Below are 23,091 nucleotides of genomic sequence, written 5' to 3'. Positions count from 1 at the left end.
TTTTGAAATGGTGACAGCTTAGTACACTTAGTCACAAAAAAGATACCAGAGATAGAAAGATGTGTCAATTAAAACTTGCCAGATTTATCTACATTGCTCTCCCACTTAGAGTTTCATTACCATAAGTAAGATATTCATAATAGTTCAATTTTCTACAAGTAAAATAGTGATGTGTATAAGGTTTATCTTACAATTTGAAGATATAAACTGTGCACCTTGGAGAAACATATGTAGTAAATATTCAGAACAAGTTAACTCTAAAATAATATTTAAAGAATTTCGGAATTTTAATTTAATAATGACCATTATAGAAATCTTAATTTTTCACTCAAAACTTAAATACAACTTGCATCTTAGCATGGTAGAACCTATAGTCCAAGTACTTGAAAGTCTGAGAGAGGTAGATTTCAAGGTCAAGCCTAGCTTGGGCAGCATAGAGAGTTCTGGACTAACTGCCGCTACACTGCAATTGTCTCAGAAACAATCACCATTTACAGTACATTTGAAAAGGATATTTGAATTTTTCTAGAAAAATAAATTAAGAATATTTCCCTTTTGATTTAAAATTTTGAATCCTGTCTGAAATCTGTTGTAAGAACATTAATATATTTATTTTTTAGGAGAGAATAGCCACATTCAACAATGCATTTACACTTTTACAGAATAATACAAATCAGGTTAAAACATTTTTGTATGTTTATGCTGTGTATGTTCATGTGTCTATGTGTGTTAATATGTGTGTGGGTGCATGTGGAGGCATATGTATGTACATGTTGGCAAGAGCACATGGGAGGCAAGAAGCCAATGTTAGGTATCTTTCTGAAAATCTCTGCACCTTTTTCTCATTGAACCTGGAGTTTACCAACAAGATCTGGGGGTTATACTGTCTCCACCTCCTGTTTGCTGGCATTCCAGGTGTGCACCACCATGCCCAACATTTTATATGGGCTTAGGAGATTCAAATTCAGATTCTCATTGTTGCACATTATATAGTTTACCCACCATTAATATTCCCTGCATGTTTTATCTGACCTAATTTTTAAAATACTCACTTTCAAGCTTTAATCTTTTGAAGATTCACTTTGGCAGTATACGCTCATTTATTTATTGGGTGAAGGTTTTTGAGCAAATTTATGTCAGACATTAAACTTGGAACTTGAAAAAATATGGAGTAGATATGGGCTTTGTGGAATCTTTGTTCTAGTAATAATTCATGAAAACAAATTTCAAAGGGTGAAGACACAGAGTTTTACTTTGCAAAACAAGAAGACACAAAACTTTTACCACCTAAGAAACACTATTATTCTCATACTAGCTGGTCATTAGAAAAGATAATTTAAGTTTTTCTGTTGATTTTTGCAAACAACAATTGCAATGCTTATAACTCCTGATTTATAACATCCATAATCCACTGGAGGCATGCACCAATCAGGATCCTGGTAGATTTTTTTTTTTTTTCTGGTAAACTTTATGATCACAACCAAGAACAGTGAATATATTTTGGCTGAAAACACCAATGAAAAGCCAGGCATGGTGCCACATGCCTTTAATCCCAGCACTTGGGAGTAAGAGATAAGAGGATTGCTGAGAGATTGAGACTGCCCTGAGACCACATAGTGAATTCCAGGTCAGCCTGAGCTAGAAAAACAGCAACAACAAAAAATCTAATGAAGCTAACTATTTTTTTCATTGTTTTCTAATAAATTTGAGTGAATTAAACAATTAGAAGATGCCAGACTTAAAGGAAAAATATGAGGGATAAAGAAAGGATAGGGAGGGTGGACAAGAAAATATAACAGAATTTGAATGCTATTAAATACATTATAAGCATATGTGAAAATATCACAATGAAATCTCTTTCACTAAACAGTTAAAATAATAATAATGATAGTACTTTAATGAGCCATGCATTGAGTTTACATTTGTAAGATAAGTTGGTTGAATTAAACCAGATCAGCAGGGCTGGAGAGGTAGCTGCAGTGCTAAATTACCCAGGTTTGATCCCTCAGGACCATTGTAAGCCAAATGCACAAGGTGGCATATGCATCTGTAGTTCCTTTACAGTGGCTGGAGGCTTTGATGCACCCATTTTCTCCTCATTCTTCTCTTTCTCTCTTTTCTCCCTTTCTCCCTCTTTTCCAGTCTTTCTCAAATAAGTAAAAGTATATAAAAATGCAGATCAGCAAATGATCCTTCCCTTAAACCTAAATGGAGAAATATAAATCGTGCGATCTAAGATAATAATACAAAATTATAGTGTATAAAATAAAATTTTTGAGGTATATGGGTCATGCATTGTGGAGTTAGCCCTCAGTTGTAGGTAGGAGGAAAGATCTCTGTGTACAATGGCACCAACTTGACTGTATTCACTGAGTACAAAACTTATATATATATATATATATATATATATATATATATATATATATATATATATGAAAAAATAAATACATACTAGGAAAAAGAGTTCAAATTCCAAATTCATCAGCCTTGAAATATGACTAAATCGTCCATATTTTATCAGCTGCTTCTTCACCCACATACTGAGAACCAGCAATAGCTACATACGTTTTAATATTATCTAATCAGCTAAAAGACTGAATAATACAAACGTTGGCCCTCTCCCCAGTAACAAGGTGTGTTTACTGCCTGACTGCTGAACTGGCACATCATTTTTTCAACTTTCCAATATGGATTTAACAGTGGGTTTTGCTTCAGTCTGAAGCCTGCCAAATTTCTTACTCGAACATATGTATTGGTTTTTCTCATTCCTACAACTTTAGGCTTGGAATGAGTCCTACCAGGGACTCTTATATATCTTCAACTTGCTGACTGCAGCATGTGATGGCTCACCCTTGCTAGACATGTGAGCCAATTCCTTATTACTTTATTCTCTTCTCTCTCTCTCTCTCTCTTTCTCTCTCTCTCTCTCTTTCTCTCTCTCTCTCATGCGCACACAAACACACACACAGATTTGGTTAAGTTTCTCTGATGAACCCTGCCTAATACAAATTTTGCAAGCAAGCATTTTTTTTTAATTTAATTTTGTTTTTTTTTGAGGTAGGGTCTCACTCTAGCTTAGGCTGACCTGGACTATGTAGTCTCAGGGTGGCCTCAAACTCATGGCAATCCTCCTACCTCTGCCTCCCGACTGTTAGGACTAAAGGCGTGCACCACCACACCTGGCAAGCAAGCATATTTTTGATAGAAGATAAATTTTAAAATTAATTTACAGAATTATTTTTTAGTTTCTACAATTGTTTCACAAATCTTATTTGATTTCATGATGCTAATCACTCTTTCCCTTAGTAAAGTGAACATGGCATATCGCCATTGGATGCTCCTGAAAGAAACAAGACCTGTGTAACTTGGCATATAATTCATTGCATGTTTTTGGAAAATTAGCATCTATACATTGGCCAGTTTATCCTAATGTTATTAGGAGCAACAAGAAAAGAAAAGAATGGTCTCAGAGATTTGAATTTCCAGCTCAAATGTCACATAAATAATTCAGAAGTATCTATGAATGTCCTGAGGATGTACATTATCTCCTCTACTCACAGAAATGATACTCCTTATACTACTGTATTAGTCAGGGTTCTCTACAGGAACAGAAGTGCTAGAATGAATTATTTTTAAAAGGGAATTTATTGGATTAGTTTATGGTAGTCCAATAGCAGCTACAGGTCCGAGAATCAAGAAACCCGGTAGCTGCTCAGTCCATGTGACCAGATACCTCAGCAGTCCCAATCTGGCACTGAAGGCCTAAAGGCTTCCTGAGGAGCCACTGGATTTTGATCCACGAGGGTCTTCAGTTGAGACTGGTCTTCAGTCTGCGCTGGTCTGCAATTCATGCTGGAAGGCAGCAAGCAGGTCCAGCAGCCAAGTGGAAGGGAGGAAGGGGCTCTTTTCACCCAGAGATTACTTATATATAGTCCCCTCTGAAAGGGGCTGCTCACCCTCAGGGAAAGGCTCACTCTGGGGGAAGTACTTCCTCCTTCAGTTAATCCTTCTTGGAAGCAACCTTGGGGACCCATCCAAAAGGGATGTATGTGGATTACTGAACAGATCAAGTTGACAACACTTTAACTATCACAACTGCTTACAGTCAAACTCAGAATCTCAAACTATTACGCAATGAATTGTAATAAATGGTGTCCTCCAGGTTGATAAATGTTGTTGAAAATTACATGACTGTTGTTGTTATGGCTGAATAGTGTTACAGCTTGCATAGGTACCACATTTTCTTTATTTCTCCATAGGTAGGGGGCCAATTAGGCTGATAACATTTCTTGGCTACTGTGAATAGTGCTTTAATATATGTAGATGTCTCAAACATACTATTTTCATTTTCTTCATACATATACATATATATATATATATATATATATATGCATATATACATACACACACACACACACACACACACACATGTATATGGCCTTCATTGAGTACTCACTCTCTAACATAAATTAGTTTAGGCTCAGACTAAGGTAGTTAATAATATATGTATAAAAACTCCTGCCCTCAAAGAATAAAAAAGACTTCATCTCTTCCACAAATTGCAGATTGCATTTATAATATGCATTCATCTCTTACTTAGACTCAATTTTATACATTTATAAAGCTTTAGGGGATTAACATATTTTCAATTTACCCTTTGAAATAAAAGTTTTAATGTAATATCATCTTTACCCTAATGTTGGATATATTGCTTTAAAAAATTGTCAAGCTGCCAATTTACCTTATTCAGAATTTGGAAATTGCCTGTCAAATAAATTAATTGCCAAAAATAATCCCCTTTGTTAAACCAATTAGAATTCTTCTGCCAGAAAGTGACTTCCTTTATTTTTACTTTTCAACAAGTGTTTCATCTTTGTGACTAAATCTCACTTTTAAGTTTTAGAACTAAGATGGATAGTGCATAAAACCTACCTTGAATTTGTCACCTATATGAAACAAAATCCAGCCACCTTTCACATATCTTAACAATTCTCTCATTTTTCATTTTCATAAAATACCAGTAATTCAATGATTTATTTGGAAATATCTAGAATTCAGAGGAAGTCTGCTCATTAAGCAATGTTTTTCATAAGTGCCCAATAACACAATATACCTAAATTTAGAACACCCCACAACTATCCAAACACTGCATTTTCTATTTCAACTTTGGTATAAAGTTTCACAGCTATTCAAAATCTCCTCTTTGCTGTAAGTATAACCAGGACACTAAAGCAAGAATCCAGGTATGTCAGATGCCTTTCTTTTGTAAAATGAAGGAAATTTTTGAAGTGAACTTCTGAAAGTAGAATGTGCATGTGGCTTGCACCAGATAAGTGTTTATGCAGATACATTTTTTAAAAATTATTTATGAGAGAGAGAGAGAGAGGGAGTGCCAGGGCCTCCAATCACTGCAAACGAACTCCAGATGCTTGCATCACCTTGTGCATCTGGCTTTATGTGTGTACTGGGGAATTGAGCCCCTTTGGCTTTGCAGCCAAGTGCCTTAACTGCTAAGTCATCTTTCCAGCCCCAGATAATTTTTGAAAAAAATGATACAAGGAGGACGGATAATAGAGAAACAACTTCCTTAGATGATGCCATCCATGTTGACCACATGGAAATCTTTTATACTCCTGGGGACATATACTTTACTTTAAAAGTTAAGCACTGAGATGTGAAAGGTTAGAATGACATTTAAGCTGCAGTCTCTGCCCTCTACAAGTTTATACTGTGCACTAAAAAGTAGGAAAATCAAGCCAAATTCAATTACCAACTTTGGCCAGCAATGAAAGTAGTCTTTAGTAGCATCTTATTTATATCAGTACTACGTTATATGGGGGTTATTGCTATTTGTTTTACCCTTTTCTGGATATAGGGATGATGGTGCATAATGATTTAGGTATGCTGAAGGCTAGAGATTTACAAGAATTTCATATTCAAAATTACAAGTTACAGTTAAGTAGAATAGATAAGACCAAGAGTTTCCACATAGTCAAGAACAGGGAAAGGTAGGAGTTCATGTTTGTTTTTTTTTTCTCTTTTTTATTATTATTTCTTTTCTCAATTTTTATTAACATTTTCCATGATTACAAAAAAAATCCCAAGGTTATACCCTCCTCCCGACTTTCCCCTTTGAAATTCCATTCTCCATCATATCCCCTCCAAATCTCAATCAGTCTCTCTTTTATTTTGATGCCATTATCTTTTCCTCCTCATATGATGGTCTTGTGTAGGTAGTGTCAGGCACTATGAGGTCATGGGTATCCACGCCATTTTATGTCTGGAGGGAGCATGTTGTAAGAAGTCTTACCCTTCCTTTGGCTCTTACATTCTTTCTGCCACCTCTTCTGCAGTGGACCCTGAGCCTTGAAGATATGATAGAGGTACTACAGAACTGAGCACTCTGGTCACTTCTTTCCAGCACCACGATACCTTCTGAGTCGTCCCAAGGTCACTTCCATCTGAAAAGTGAAGATTCTCTACCCAAAGTGAGAGTAGCATTAATATAAGTGTATGAACATTAAGAGAAGTGCTTACTGGGCAGTTTGATAATCATAGTATATATATTTAGCCAGACAGCAGCAGATGTTACATGCCTAGGGCTCATGACTACCCCCGTTTTAAGTTTTCAGTATCAGGGATGTATTCCCTTCCATGGAGCAGGCCTCCAGTCCAATTAGAGGGCAGTTGGTTTCCACCATGATAAATGTGCCACTACTGCACCAGTTGTCTCATTTGGCCTGGCTGGCCAATTATAAGGCTTACAGTGTCCATTGTTGAGTATCTTCACTGGTGGTATCTCTTTCTCCCATTGAACTGCATGTAGAATGGCTTCCTCCAGCTTTCTGTCAGCAGGTCTATGTGGAGGAGGTTTTCAGCTCAGTTCCAGCAAGATATCTCAGTGGCCTTGCAGCCCAAGTATGTGGAGTCTTCAGCCATAGGGTCTTACCATCTATTCCTGCTGGGAAACCAAGGGCCTCGGCACTGGCCTAAAATGTTTTGGGGGCATCAGAGACCTCCTTGGCCCACAACTCACTGGAAGGTATCCCATCACTGGCACTGAAAATTTTCTAGCTATTATCTACAGCTCCTGAGTGTTCCATTGTCCAAAACTGGAGGATTCCATATGATTTATTTATATCCTCTTAGATTTTGATTAACCCTTCCTCCACCTTTCCTTTACTCAATCTCTTCCCCTGACCTCACTTTGGGCCTTTTCACCTCGTTAATCTATTCTTCTACTTACTTATATACAATACCAACCTATTAAGTACACTCCTCTCTTCCTTTCTCCTCCTCCCTTTATATCTCTTTTTAGCTTACTGGCCTCTGCTACTGAGTTTTTTCCCCTTCTTACACAGAAGCCAATCATCTGTAGCTAGGATCCACATATGAGAGAGAACTTGTGGCACTTGGCTTTCTAGGCCTCAGTTACCTCACTTAGTATAATCCTTTCCAGATCCATCCATTTTCCTGCAAATTTCATAATGTAATTTTTCTTTACCACTGAGTAGAACTCCATTGTATAAATGTGCCACATCTTCATTATCCATTCATCAGTTGAGGGACATCTAGGCTGTTTCCATTTCCCAGCTATTATGAATTGAGTGGCAATAAACATGGTTGAGCACATACTTCTAAGGAAATGAGATGAGTCCTTAGGATATATTCCTAGGAGTACTATACCTAGGTCATATGGTAGATCAATCTTTAGCTATTTTAGGAACCTCCACACTGATTTCCACAATGGCTGGACCAGATTGAAATCCCACCAACAGTGTAGGAGGGTTTCTCTTTTTCCACATCCCCACCAGCATTTATGATCATTTGTTTTCATGATGGTAGCCAATCTGACAGGAGTGAGATGAAATCTCAATGTAGTTTTAATCTGCATTTTCCTGATGACTAGGGATGTATAACATTTTTTAGATGCCTATACACCATCTGTATTTCTCCTTTTGAGAACTCTGTATTTAGATCCATAGCCCATTTTTTAATTGGCTTGTTTGATTCCTTATTATTTAACTTTTTGAGTTCTTGGTATATCCTAGATATTAATCATCTATCAGATATATAGCTGGCAAAGATTTTTACCCATTCTGTAGGTTACCTATTTCCTTTATTCACAGTGTCCTTTGCAGTACAAAATCTTTGTATTTTCATGAGGTCCCAGTGGTTAATATGTGGTCTTAATGCCTGAGCAATTGGAGTGTATTCAGAAAGTCATTGCCAAGACCAATATGTTGAAGGGTTTCCCCAACTATTTCCTTTGCCAGTTTCAGAGTTTATGGTCTGATGTTAAGGTCTTTAATCCATTTGGACTTAATCCTTGTGCATGGAGAGAGAGAGAAGAATCTATTTTTATCTTTCTACAGATACATATCCAGTTTTCTCAACACCATTTGCTGAAGAGGCTGTCTTTTCTCCAATTAGTATTTTTGGCATTTTTATCGAATATCAGGTGGCTATAGCTTCTTGGACTTACATCTGGGTCCTCTATTCTGTTCCATTGATCTACATGTTTGCTTTTGTGCCAGTACCATGCTGTTTTTGTTACTATGGCTCTGTAGTATAGGTTGAAATCTAGTATGGTGATACCACCAGCCTTATTTTTGTTGCTCAGTGTTATTTTAGATTTTTGATTGTTTTTCTATTTCCTTGAAGAATGTCATTAAATTGTGATGGGGATTGAATTAAATGTGTAGATTGCTTTTGGTAAGATTGCCATTTTCACAATATTGATTCTCCAAATCCAGGAACTAGGGATGTTTTTCCACTTCCTAGTGTCCTCTGCAATTTCTCACTTGAGTGTTTTATAGTTTTCATTGCAGAGATCCTTTACTTCCTTGGTTAGGTATATTCCAAGGTTCTTTATTTTCTTTGATGTAATTGAGAATGGGAGTGATTCTCTGATTTCATCCTCTGTGTGTTTGTTGTTAGCATATATGAAGGCTACTGATTTCTGTGTTTTTATTTTGTATCCTGCTACATGGCTCTAGGTGTTTATCAGCTCTAACAGGTTGCTGGTAGAGTCTTTAGGGTCCTTTATATATAGAATCATGTCATCTGCAAATAATGATAACTTGATCTATTCCTTTCCAATTTGTATCCCTTTTATGTGTGATTCTTGCCTTATTGCTTTGGCTAAAACTTCCAGTACTGTATTAAATAAAAGTGGGGGCAGTGGACACCCTTGTCTTGTTCCTGATTTTAGCTAAAAAAAACTTCCAGTTTTTCTCCATTTAGTAATATGTTGGTTGTAGGCTTGTCATAAATAGCCTTTATTATATTGTGATATGTTCCTTCTATTCCCAGTCTCTGTAGGACTTTTATCATAAAGGGATGTTGGATTTTGTCAAATGTTTTCTCTGTGTCTAATGAGATGATCATGTGATTTTTGTCCTTCAGTCTATTTATATAATGTATTACATTTATCGATTTGTGTATGTTGAACCATCCCTGCATCTCTGGAATAAAGCATACTTGGTCAGGATGAATGATCTTTCTGATAGATTCTTGTATTCTGTTTGCCAATATTTTGTTGAGAATTTTTGCATCTATGTTCATGAGGGGGATTGGTCTGTAATTTTCTTTATTTGTTCTATCTCTGCCTGGTTTTGGTATCAGGGTGATGTTGGCTTCATAGAAGGAGTTTGGTAGTATTCCTTCTTTTTCTATTTTATGGAAAATATTAAGAAGGAATGGTGTTAGTTTTTCCCTGAAGGTCTGGTAAAATTCAGCAGTGAATCCATCTGGGCCTGGATTTTTTTTTAGTTGGGAGATTTTTGATAACTGCTTGGATCTCCATGCTTGTTATAGGTCTATTTAAGTGATTAATCTCGTCTTGATTGAATTTAGGTAGGTCATATAAGTCAAGGAAATCATCCATTTCTTTCAGATTTTCATACTTTGTGGAGTATATGCTTTTATAGTATGTCCCTATGATTTTTCGAATTTATCTGGCTTCTGTTGTAATGTTACCTTTTTCATCTCTAGTTTTATTAATCTGTGTCTCTTCTCTCTTTCTTTAGGTCAGATTTGCTAAGGGTTTATCAATCTTGCCTATCCTTTCAAAGAGCTAACTCTTTGTTTCATTGATTCTTTGGATTTTTTTTTTTTTTTGGTTTCTATTTCATTAATTTCTGCCCTAACCTTTATTATTATTTCTTCCTGTCTACTGATTTTTGGTTTGCCTTGTTCTTCTTTTTCCAAGACTTTAAGATGAAGCATTAGGTCTATTACCTGCAACCTTTCTAATTTCTTAATATAGACACTTAAAGCTATAAATTTCCCTGTTAGGACTGCCTTAATTGTGTCCCAGATATTTTGGTATGTTGTGTTCTCATTATCATTTGATTCTATAATTTTTTTTATTTCCTTCTTCATTTCTTTATTGACCCATTCATTATTTAGTAGTGTGTTGTTTAATTTCCAAGATTTTGTGTATGCTCTATAGCCTGACTTTCTTTAAAAAAATTTGTTTATTTTTATTTATTTATTCAAGAGCAACAGACAGAGAGAAAAAGAGGCAGAGAGAGAGAGAGAGAGAGAGAATGGGCACACCAGGGCTTTCAGCCACTGCAAATGAACTCCAGACGCATGCGCCACTTGTGCATCTGCCTAACATGGGTCCTAGGGAATCGAGCCTCGAACAGGGGTCCTTAGGCTTCACAGGCAAGCACTTAACCACTAAGCCATTTCTCCAGCCCTCTATAGCCATTCTTGCTATTGATTTGTAGTTTGATTCCATTGCAGTCAGAAAGAATGCAAGGAATTATTTCAATTTTCCTTTATTTGTTAAGATTTGTTTTGTGTCCTAATATGTTGTCTATTTTAGAGGATATTCCATGTGCTGCATTTGGATGAAACGTCCTGTACATATCTGTTAGGTCCATACCTTCTGTGACCTCATTTAGTCTAGATGCCTCTCTGTTTATTTTTTTCTGGGATGACCTGTCAATTGATGAGAGTGGGGTGTTGAAGTCACCCACTGCCTCTGTGTTTTGGTGTTATCTGTGACCTTAGTTCTAATAGCGTTTGTTTGATGAATTTGTGGGGCCCCATGGTAGGTGCATATATGTTTAGGATTGTAATGTCCTTCTGATGGAGGGTGCCTTTAATCAATATAAAGTGGTCTTCCTTATCTTTCCTAACTAATGTTGGATTGAAGTCTACCTTGTCAGATATTAGGATAGCAACCCCTGCTTGTTTTCTAGTTCCATTTGCTTGAAACTGTTTTCCAACCTTTCATCCTAAGATAGTGTCCATCCTTTGTAGAAAGGTGGGTTTCTTGGAGGCAATAAATTGAAGGTTCCTGCTTTTTAACCCAGTCTGCAAACTGATGTCTTTTGGTTGGGGCATTGAGGCTGTTGATATTAGGAGATATTATTGAAAGCTGTGTATTCATTTTTGCCATTTTTTTGTAGTTCTCCAAGTTTTACCTTTTCTCTCTTGTGTTAACTAGCATTTGAGTATTTTTTGTTTTTTCCTGGTTCCTTATATGTGTGCTTTTCTTTTTCTTCAGCATGGAGGATTCCTCAAGTATTTTCTGTAGAGCTGATTTTGTCTTCAAATACTCCTTTAACCTGCTTTTGTCATGGAATGTCCTTATTTCTCCATCTATTTGAACAGATAGTTTTTTTTAATTTTTTTTAATTTATTTATTTGAGAGCGACAGACACAGAGAGAAAGACAGATAGAGGGAGAGAGAGAGAATGGGCGCGCCAGGGCTTCCAGCCTCTGCAAACGAACTCCAGATGCGTGCACCCCCTTGTGCATCTGGCTAACGTGGGACCTGGGGAACCGAGCCTCGAACCGGGGTCCTTAGGCTTCACAGGCAAGCGCTTAACCGCTAAGCCATCTCTCCAGCCCTGAACAGATAGCTTTGTAGGATAAAGTAACCTTGGTTGACAGTTGTTATCTTTCAGGACTTGGAATACATCACTCCATGCCCTTCTGGGTTTTAAAGTTTGTGTTAAGTATTCTGCTGTAATCCTGACAGGCTTGCCTTTGTAAGTAAGTTGATTTTTCTCTCTGACTGCTATCAGTATTTTTTCTTTGGTTTGTGTGTTTGGTAGTTTGATTATAATATGGCAAGGAGAGGTTCTTTCCAGGTTTTGGCTGGCTGGTGTTCTAAAGGATTTCTGTATCTGCTTTGGCACCTCTTTCCCAATTTGGGGCAAGTTTACTTCTATGATTTTGTTGAAGACGCCTACTGTGACTTTGGAGTGAAATTCTTCTCCTTCTACTATGCCCTGGATTCTTATGTTTGATCTTTTCATAGTGTCCTGAATATCTTTAAATTACCACTCATAGTTTTCTGTTAGTCTTTTTCTTTGTTGAACTGTATTAGATTTGCCAACTGGTCTTCTAGCTTAGATATTCTGTCCTCTCCTTCATCCATTATACTGGTGAGATTTTCTACAGAGTGTTTTTTTATTTCATTAACTGTGTTCTTTATTGCTAGTAATTCTAACTGGTTTTTCTTTTTCTTTTTTTTGTTTTTGTTTTTTGAGGCAGGGTCTCACTCTAACCCAGGCTAACCTGGAATTCACTATGTAGCCTAAGGGTGGCCTCGAACTCACAGCGATCCTCCTAACTCTGCCTCCTGAGTGCTGGGATTAAAGGCGTGTGCCACCACGCCCGGCACTAACTGGTTTTTCTTTATTATTTCTATTTCCTTAATTATTTCTGGTATTGACCTCTTTATTTCATTAAATTGGAGTCCTGTGTCTTCTTTTAATTTCTTCTTTGAGTTCTTTAAACATATTTATAATCATTTTTTTGAAATCTTTCTCAGGCATTTCCTCTAACTCGTTCTCACTGGAGGTCATTTCCGATGCATTAATACTTTTTGGTGGATTTATATTGTCTTGATTTTTGGTTTCTTGTGTTATGATGCATATACTTTTGCATCCTGGATTATTTAATGATTGGATTTTCTAGTTACCTGGGTATTATTAGATGTATCAGTCAATTTGATGCTATATATCTTCAGGGTAGGAGCTTAAGGCACTAGGTGTGGCTCTCAAAACTCTCAGGGTATCTATAAAAGTGACTGTAGGTGTTGGGTTTGCCTGCTATGAGAGTATTAAAGTAGGCAGAGTGGAACCAAATACAGATAATTTCTAAAAATTAACTAAACAATATACACTTTCAATGAGAAACTGCACAGAGTATTTATACAATACTAGATATTATGACAACCAGATCATCTACCTGTCCCTTAGGCTGTGTGGTGCCTCACCCACTCCCTTAATCCTGACAACCAGGAGGTTAAGATTTCTGGTCTGTAGAGGGTTCCAAGTCAGCATGTGACAAGGTGAGACCCTTCCCTAATATATAATAGAGGAGGAAACAAAGCCACTATAAGTCAAGAAGCAACAAATAACAAACCCAGAATACAGCTTAAGAATAGCAAATCTGACCATCCATCAGATTTAACATATAATTTATCCTTATATGGAAGGTGCAATTAGCATTTCTGGTTCAGGCCTATATACCAGGTTTATTAGGCAGTTATTGACCTGGTGTAATCCCAGTTCCCTTTTGGGATTATTTTGGTCTCAGTTATGCTTAGGTCCCACTGTTGGTTCAAGTAGGCATGGCCAGGTCCCTGGACCACTGCTCTGTTTGCTGGAGCTGGGCACTGGCAGTGGGGGGGGGGGCGGTGGGTACCAATGCTGCTCTAGTTTTCTTGCTGTTCCATGCATTCTTCTACCTTGAGATCTGCTCCTCCATTGTTCACTTCCATTCTACCTTCACATTTCTTGAGTTTGCAGAGAGATCCGATGTGAGTGGAAAATCACCTCACCTGTTTTTTTCTGTGGCTCAGGCTGAGCCTGGCAGCTTGCTGGCACACTGCTGCCATGGTCCCGTGTGTGGACCTGCCCACCTATGTGGGCTCTGGATCTCTCCTACTTCTCCACTGCCATTTCAATTTCCTATACACCTCACTTTTTAGTAAAAGTGTGTATATTGCTGGTTTTTTTTTTTTTTTTTTTTTTTTTTTTTTGCTTTTTCCAATATAGGCTGCTTTTGGTGATATATCGGAATCTTAACCAGAAGTTCTAGAGCTAATGTTTTAACAGGCTTTTCGGCAAAGAAAAAATTTGATTGAGAAAGAAATAATTGAGATTATATATGCTTAAAGATATAAGAGGAGGAAATAAGTCAGTTGACTGATGGTGAAGACTTTGGGAATATATGATGTTCATTGCTTCAAGGGGTCTTTTTGTATATATTGAACTTAAATACTATCAGTTTACTTAGTGTGTTCTGAAACATTATCAATTCATTATCTAATGAGATTTTTTTCTGAGAATTTAGACAACATGTAGCTTGAACAGAAATGTATTCAAGCCAATAGTCATGGTACACACCTTCACATTCCAGCACTTGTGAGCTTAGGCTTAGGTAGAAGGACTGCAGTGGGTACAAGGTCAGCCTGGGCTACAGAGTTAGTTCTAGATCAGTCTCAGTTAGAGTGAGACCCTGACTTAAAGAATGTATTCCAATATACTTCTGTTACACATATAAATATAAAGAAATAAAGATGAGTTAGTGTATCTGCTACTTTCTCATTGCTGTAAACAAATAGTTGAACAGAAGAGGCTTAGCAAAGGAAAAGAGTTAATTCAACTTACAATTCTAGGGGGTAGAATCCATCTTAGCAAGGAAGGCAAGACAGTTCCAAGAAAGAAGCTGACATCAATCACATAATCACACAGAAAAGCAGGATACAGAGACAGAGAATGTGGTACCACCAATACCAGCCCAAGACCACTGCATGCGGCAATACTCAATGTCCTAAAGGTTCCACAACTTTCACAAATAAGCACCACCATCTGGGGAACAAGTGTTCAAACACACAAGTTTATGAGGATCATTTTACATTCAAACTTCCACAGTTGGCTTATAAATAGTACATCATTTAGATTCTATTATTATGGATGATGTTTAGAATTAAGGTCCTTTGTAGTGATCACAAGCAAAAGCATGACTGGAAAAGACCTGATGCTATGGATTAATGGTCTTTAGCTAATAACATAACAAAATACTGCAATAAAACATAAAAGAGTAAGACACTCACTGTTGTTGCATGACTGGTTTTATGTTTGCTGGTGAAATGACTTGCCCATAATAAAGAACAACCCAACATAAAGAATAAACAGGATTCCTTCCAATAGCTCTGACTGCATTTGAACACCAAGTATGGAAGATTTAAAACTCTCTGAATGCAGTTCATGCATTTTGTCAGAAATTATATGTATTAGTGCTTAGATTAAATTTTAATTTGATTTAGGGTACAATGAATAAACAATATAAATTTTTGCCTACCACAACATGATTCTAGTGATAGAGCTTACTTTGTAGGCCAAAATTAATGGGATAAGTCTCAACACAGAGGCCCCGAGTCCTCCAAATAAAATAAAGGAAATGACAAAATTAGTACTTCTAGTATATTTTCTGCTTAGTGGTTTCAAATGTATGAATAAGTATCACTATTTCAACACACGACACAATTTTTAATCTTTTTCCATCTGTCAAAGAAGTAGTATTGTGTGTGTGTGTGTGTGTGTGTGTGTGATGAACAATGAGAAAAGTCTATATATATTAAGGTGGTTAGGAGAAATGTAAAGTTATAATTAATGATATTCCAAAAACATGAGAAATATAGGTTCTGTTATTTGTGATAACATCTTGAACCAATAAATCATCCCATTTATTGTATGATGTGCATATTTCATAGAACTGTTCAAGTGAAGGAAGGATAAATTCATGAGTCTTAATCATAATGAAAATTTTTCTTCTAGAAGTTACAAACTATTAGCTAAGGAATGCTCTATTAACTAGTAATTACTGAATACACTGGCTTACCAGTGAAGAACATCCAAATGAGTCTAGTGTAGTGATTTACCAGTGAGATGATTCTAGAAAACATATGGTTAATAGCTCTACAACCTTACAATACACTTGTACTGTATCTGAAACATCAAACGTATTGGATTGACATGCATCCCAGATAGGTCCACACTTTCTCATACGATGTGAGAAGCTAGAAATGCCAAGAATTGTCAGGATCTGTGCTTATATTGTTTAGTGTAAATGAGAAAAGAAATTAGAAATGATGAAAATGCTCCTTGGAATAAACCAAAAGTTAGAACTGCTCTGTGACAAAAGACTATTATTTATCAAGTTTTATAACATTAATACTGGAATTTAGTAAAATTACAATATAAAAAATGAAAGGAAGCTGGTTGTGTTGGCACACGCCTTTAATTCCAGCTCTTGGGAGGCAGAGGTAGAAGGATCACCTTGAGTTCAAGGCCACCCTGAGAATCCATAGAGAATTCCAGGTCAGCCTGGTTTAGAGTGTAACCCTACCTCAAAAAAACAAAACAAAACAAACAAGCAAACAAACAAAAAAACAAAAGGAAAGGAAATCGGGAACTACCATTCATTTAGCACATATATTGCATAGTGTTCTATTCTTCATTTAACTTTGACAACCACTAGAGCTAATCCTCAGTGAGGCAATAATAAGTTTTCCATAATACATATTAAGTAAGTAGATGATAGAGATTGTGAACATTTGTCTTTTTTCCCTGAATTTTTGAATAAGACATATAGGACACATTTAATAAGTGATGCCAAGTATATAAATATATGGATGAGGGAATTAATGAATAATGTAGCAGAGAAGACATTGTGGCAAATATGTATTTAATTCCAAATGCCAATGTCTGCAGAGAAAGCTATAGAATATTAATAACACTTTAATCAATGAACATGATGATGATGTTAAGTTTAGGTGTCACTTTGTCTGGACTAGAAATGTTCTAATAACTGGGAAAGAAATATTCCTGAGTCTATTTGAAAAGTGCCAGATAGGATTACCATTTGAATGGAGGACTGAAATTTATCTATTGCCCTCCTCAAGGTGTGTAGGCAAAATCCAATCCACAAAGACCCTTTCAGCAATAATGTGAGAAATAAATCATCCACGGAAGCCACAGCATGTTTGAAGACTTTGATGATAATTTGCTTTAGGCTGGACCTTCCAGAGACAACAGCAGCTACAGAACTTGGAAATCAATATGTGATGGGCATTGATGGATGCTGACATGACATGCGAGGTAAGTGGTATCACTCAACCACCCAAAGCAAAGAGGGCACATACTCACTATAATGGACAAGAAACCAAATCAAGTCAGACTCCTGAGGACTTAATGGCTTGCCTCATTTAACAAACTCTTCTGGTGAAACAGAAAGCCTACTTACATGTTCATTTAATAGCTACATACAGAATAAATATAAGCCAAGTTAATAACAACCTTCACTCTAATCATACAAACAGAAATCTGTGAATTCATATCATTTAGTAAGTATGAGACAACTTGTAGACTCAGACAGAGATCCATGAATGAATGGAGGCTTAGTCTCTTTGGGGGAAGAATCACAGTGGACAATAAACTATTCAAACAGTTCCAGGTATTCTCAAAGGGACTTACGCATTATTTTATGCAAGTAACTATGCATCAAAGAAAAGAAAATAATAGGATCTTTCAGGGAAAAATACCTCTTACCTGACACTAACAGAAACCATAAAATTTCACTGTGGTCCGCCACTTAGAATATGGGCTTATGCAGGTTACACAACCAATGGAATTTTCTCTTCCTAGGAAAATAAAAGAACAAAAGCAAAATTACATATCCAGAGGAATTGCAGAGAGGGATTGCACAGATCGTCGTCACTTTCCCCTCGAGAACTTGAAAGAATCATGTGTGGGCAATGTTGTGACTTTCCTATTCAATTCTATTTGGCTTTTGAAGAAAGCAGAAGAGCCTTGGATACTGACAGGAATCTGTCATAAACTTAACATGCCTGTAACTCTAAGCACAGCTTCTGTGTCATTGTTGGTACAGAAAAAAAAAATCTCATATCAGCTATATAGCTACCGATACAGAGAAAGATATATGTCCACTAGACCAATTCATAAGGCTCACTATGAGCAGTGTTCATCCTGCTGGCAAGGCTAGTGGTATATTACCTCAGGAATGTGTCAGTTCTCTAATTCTGATATAATATGGTTCACAATGGCATAGGTTGGCTTTTCCTTTCACAAGATATCACACTAGATCACGCTGGCCCATTTTACTGATAACATCATGCTATTAAATATATGTGAAGATATTATGATCTGTATCCCAGGCTTACCTCAAACTCACTATTATATCTAAGGCTGCCCTTGAACTACCAATGATGCTTCACCCTCCAGTGCCATAATGCTGGGATTACAGTCATATATGACCACTCATGATTTATGCAATGCAAGAGATCAAACCAAGGGCCTCATATATGCTAGGCAACACTTGCTCAACTGAGATACATCCTCAGTCCATGTTAGGAATATTATTCTTTTAACTTATACTGTCCATGTCTTCAACTTATATAAGAACATAGCTTTGTCATATGTTGAGGAGCAACTGTACACAAATACATAATGACCACCAAATATATAAAAAAGGTGCTTACAATTACTAATTGGAGAAATGCAAATTAAAAGTACAGAGAAATTAACAGCACTCAGACAGCACCATGGTGCTGAGAAGAAATGACAGAGGAGTGCTCAGCACTGAAATATCTCAATCACAACTTCTATGGCTCAGGATTCATTGCTGAGGAGGTGGCAGAAAGAATGTAAAAGCCAAAGGAAGGGTAGATCTCCTTACAACTTTCTCCTCCAGACACAAAATGGCCAGGATATCCATGACCTCACAGTGCCTGACACTACCTACACAAGACCATCATAATAGGAAGAAAAGATCATGACATCAAAACAAAAGAGATACTGATTGAGAGGGGGAGGGGATATGGTGGAGAATGGCGTTTCAAAGGGGAAAGTGAGGAAGGGAGGGAATTACCATGGAATATTGCTTGTAATTATGGAAGTTGTCAATAAAAACTAGTAAAAAAACTAACAGCACTTGAGAATTTCCAGGGAGGGTAAAAATTGGAAACCTTATGCATTGTTGATGGGAACATAAAATTATAGAGGAATTATGGAAAATCACATGGGCATGTTTGGAAATTTTTAAAATTAAAATTACTATGTAACCCAGCAATCATGTTTCTGAGTATATATTCAAAAGTATTGAAAGAAAAAATTTCATACTCATCCGTATTCAGCAATACTCACAAAAGCTAAGAGATTAATGCAATGAAACATCCATCAGCACATGAATGGCAAAAGGGCATGTGCCATATGATGCAATGAAATTTCATTCTACTTTAAAAAAGGAAAAGAATGAGCTGGAAAGATGGCTCAGTGGATAAAGCTATTACTGTACAATTATGAGTCAGAGCATAGAACAACAAAAAGACCATTTCAAGGTGCAAGGTGGGGACCAACACTACAGGTTTTCCTCTGATTTCTATATGCTTGCCACAGCATCTGTTTACCTAAACACACACACACACACACACACACACACACACACACACACACACACACACACACACAGAGGGGGGGGGAGGGAGAAGGTTCATGTAATTGCACTTTTTTAAAAGAGAAAATCTTGCCACTTGCTACACTATGTGTGAATTTGGAGTACAATATGTAAAATGAAATAAACCAGTAAACAAAGCATACTTTTATAAAATATCTGAAGCATAATATCCAAAGCATGTTTCCCAGGGCCAGTGGCAGATGAAAACAAAACAAGAGGTTGTGAATATTTATTTTGGTGTCTTTCTTCATCGCTGTGGTCAATCCCTTTGTTTTGTCATACTTGGTCTCAACTTGCACTGCTTTCTGCTGTCTGTCATCTGTTTGATTCAGTATAAGGGGAGGACAGGTCACTGAAGAGCAGGACAGTGATTGTAAGTATGTGGTGGAAGATTCCAGTAGCCATAACACATGCTACTCACTTCACTAACTAAAGAATGGTGTTCTAATTGCACAGCAGAAACACGAGGTTAGAGCTATGTAGTATTTTCCAGACACATTATATGCATTGCAACAAAATGTGGTGTGTGGCATGGTGACAAATCCCCTCTCAAGAGAAGCATGTGAATGAGGATACCAAGTATTTGAAGTAGATGTAGATCTGTAGGGGATTTTATTATTTTAATTTTTAATTAATTAATTTATTTGAAAGTGACAGACAGACAAAGAAGCAGATAGATAAAGAGAGAGAGAGAGACAGAGAGAGAGAGAGAGAGACAGAGAGAGAGAGAGAATGGGCACGCCATGACCTCCAGTTACTGCAAATGAGAAATCCAGACATGTGTGCCCCCTTGGGCATCTGGCTAACGTGGGTACTAGGGAATCAAGCCTTGAACCAGGATACTTAGGCTTCACAGGCAAGCACCTAATGACTAAGCCACCTCTCCAGCCCACTGTAGGGGATTTGTAACTGCCTTCCTTACAAGTTTGTCTCCACATGATTAAAGGGCCTGGTTTTCCAAAAGAGCAAATTTTCAACTTAGGATATAAAGGCCATATTGAACTATAAGTTATGGCTGCTGTCTCCATACTAAGTAGATCATTGGTACCAGTATAAGTGGCAGCTATGAATAAGGAGAATCTAAAATAGATATTGGGAGAGTGGGGTTATTAGTACCAGCTGTGGTGTAAGGGATTATATTTTGCCCCATTAATTTTTCTCTGAAAATTTTTTCTTAGGTAGAGAAGTTGAACAAAATCTTATAGGAATAGCTTGTCAAATATTTGTAGAAGAGTGGACCCAGGGTCACATGAGAAGCTCTGTTAGTGATAGAGATGTATTATTCAGAGTTTGTTTTAGGACAGGACTCGTTACCCAGGTGTAAGATGTTGATAGTCTCAAGTGGTCATTCCTTAAGTGTCTACCTCAGCTCTAGATATTCTTACCTAGGAACATGACCTATTTGGCAAGCTCTATCTAGTTACTAAACAAAGGGAGAGTATAAAGGTATAGGTGATTTCAGGGAACTACTCACCCATTTAGTTGTGCATACCAAAGTTTGTTTAAACCCAGTACTCCCTATCAGGGGATCCACAATATTTTCTGTATTATTTTGCTATGTTATGGGTGACCAAGAACCATACTTGACAGATATAGCCAGGATAGCCAACCCCCCCCATACACACTGAATTTAGCAATGATAATGAAGGAGTAAGAGAACTGAAATGAAAAAGAAAGAGAAGAAAAGGAAATAATAAAAAGAAAACTTATTATTTTTAAATCCCTGAACCAAAATGGTTAATGTTTACACAGATAGAAAATCCTGCCATTTATGATCAGCAGTGAGCATTATTTCTACCCCTATAACCATGATTGACAGGATTATGTCCATCTGAGTGAGCCTATTCTCTGCACTTGACATGAAATAAGACAGCATTGATAATAGGTGACCAGTACATTTCACAGAACAAAGGACAAAAAGTAATGATGCTCTTTCCTGCAGTTGCTTGTGCCAAATTTTCTCTAATTGACCAACTCTCACTTCTATGGTATAGTTGTACATTTGTCCAATATTAATTTCAAGATATTTCCTTTTAAAAATATTATTATTTATTTGCAAGCAGAGAAAGCGAGAGAGACATAAGACAGACAGAGACACACAGAGAGAATAGGTGCACCAGGGCCTCTAGTCATTGCAAACAAACTCCAGATGCTATTTTGGGCTTTTATGTTATATTAAGAACATATACAGGGCTGGAGAGATGGCTTAGCCATTAAGCGCTTGCCTGTGAAGTCTAAGGACCCCAGTTCGAGGCTCAATTCTCCAGGGCCCACGTTAGCCAGATGCACAAGGGGGTGCACGCGTCTGGAGTTCATTTGCAGTGTCTGGAAGCCCTGGCGCACCCATTCTCTCTCTCTCTCTCTCTCTCTCTCTCTCTCTCTATCTATCTACTTCTTTCTCTCTCTGTCACTCTCAAGTAAATAAATAAAAATGAACAAAAAAAAATTAAAAAAAAGAGAACATATACAGAAAATCATTCCACTGCAATATTTTTACAACTCGATTACGAATACATTTTGTTGGTGTATAATAGTTTATTTTAATTTTAGCCTATGGAAAGACATTTGGATTATTTCAAATGCTTGAAACTTACAGACAAATTATATAGAACTACTCACGTGTATTTTGGATTATTTCATGGAAATTATAATGGTGACTTTACTTCTCAAATCAGAAATTTCTAGGTCAACTGCTATAATTTAATATTTAAATGTATTAGGTACTACCAAATTTCCTTCTGAGAAAATCATACCAGACATGCATAGAAGTGCCTATTTTTCCACATCAACAACAGGATTTGTTGCTAGTTTTTTTAAATTTTTTAAAGTTTGGCTTTGTAAGTTATGAGATCACAGCATTTTATTTTATTTTATTTATATTTTTATAGGGTATATAATCTATACCCATGTTTATGTTCTTGAAATTTCATATATGTCCTTTGGAATCTAAGCTTTTTGGGTTTCCACCTAAAATTTGACTCAACTAGACATTTAGATATTAGGGATTTAAGTGTGGTATGTTGTGAAAATATTTCAGAGTTTCCAGTTTTCCTCTTCCTTTTTAAATATTTTTCTTGCCATAATAATATAAGCATGTTTATGTATGTATATATGTATGTATATATATAAAATAAAAGAAGCAATATTTAGTTTTTATAAATATCTGAAAATATTTTTATAACACTAAGTATAAAGAACAATGCACTTTTTAAAAAATATTGTTTTTTCATTTGAGGGAGAATATATTCCAACTTTGGAAGAGGGTGAAGGTAAATTAATTCTGAAGCCCAATCACATTTCCATATTTTCATTTAATAATTAGCATACAAAATTAGATTTTTGTCATAGTGTTTTTCAAACATTTATTTTTGCTGTTTTCCTTCCCTACTCCCTAAAGTTCACTTTTGATTTTATTGTTTTCTACTGACACTTTAATACTGTTACTATCATATTTTTAACTTTACATCCTAATTTATTTGGAGTTTATTCTGGCTTTTGATTAGATTTTGAACATAATTTCATCTTTCAAAAATGCTTACAGTATTGTAACACCACTTTTAAAATTTTTTTTTTTATTTA

Source organism: Jaculus jaculus, chromosome X (assembly GCF_020740685.1).
Source record: "Jaculus jaculus isolate mJacJac1 chromosome X, mJacJac1.mat.Y.cur, whole genome shotgun sequence".
Lineage (NCBI taxonomy): Eukaryota > Metazoa > Chordata > Mammalia > Rodentia > Dipodidae > Jaculus > Jaculus jaculus.
This window is presented reverse-complemented; position numbering follows the sequence as displayed.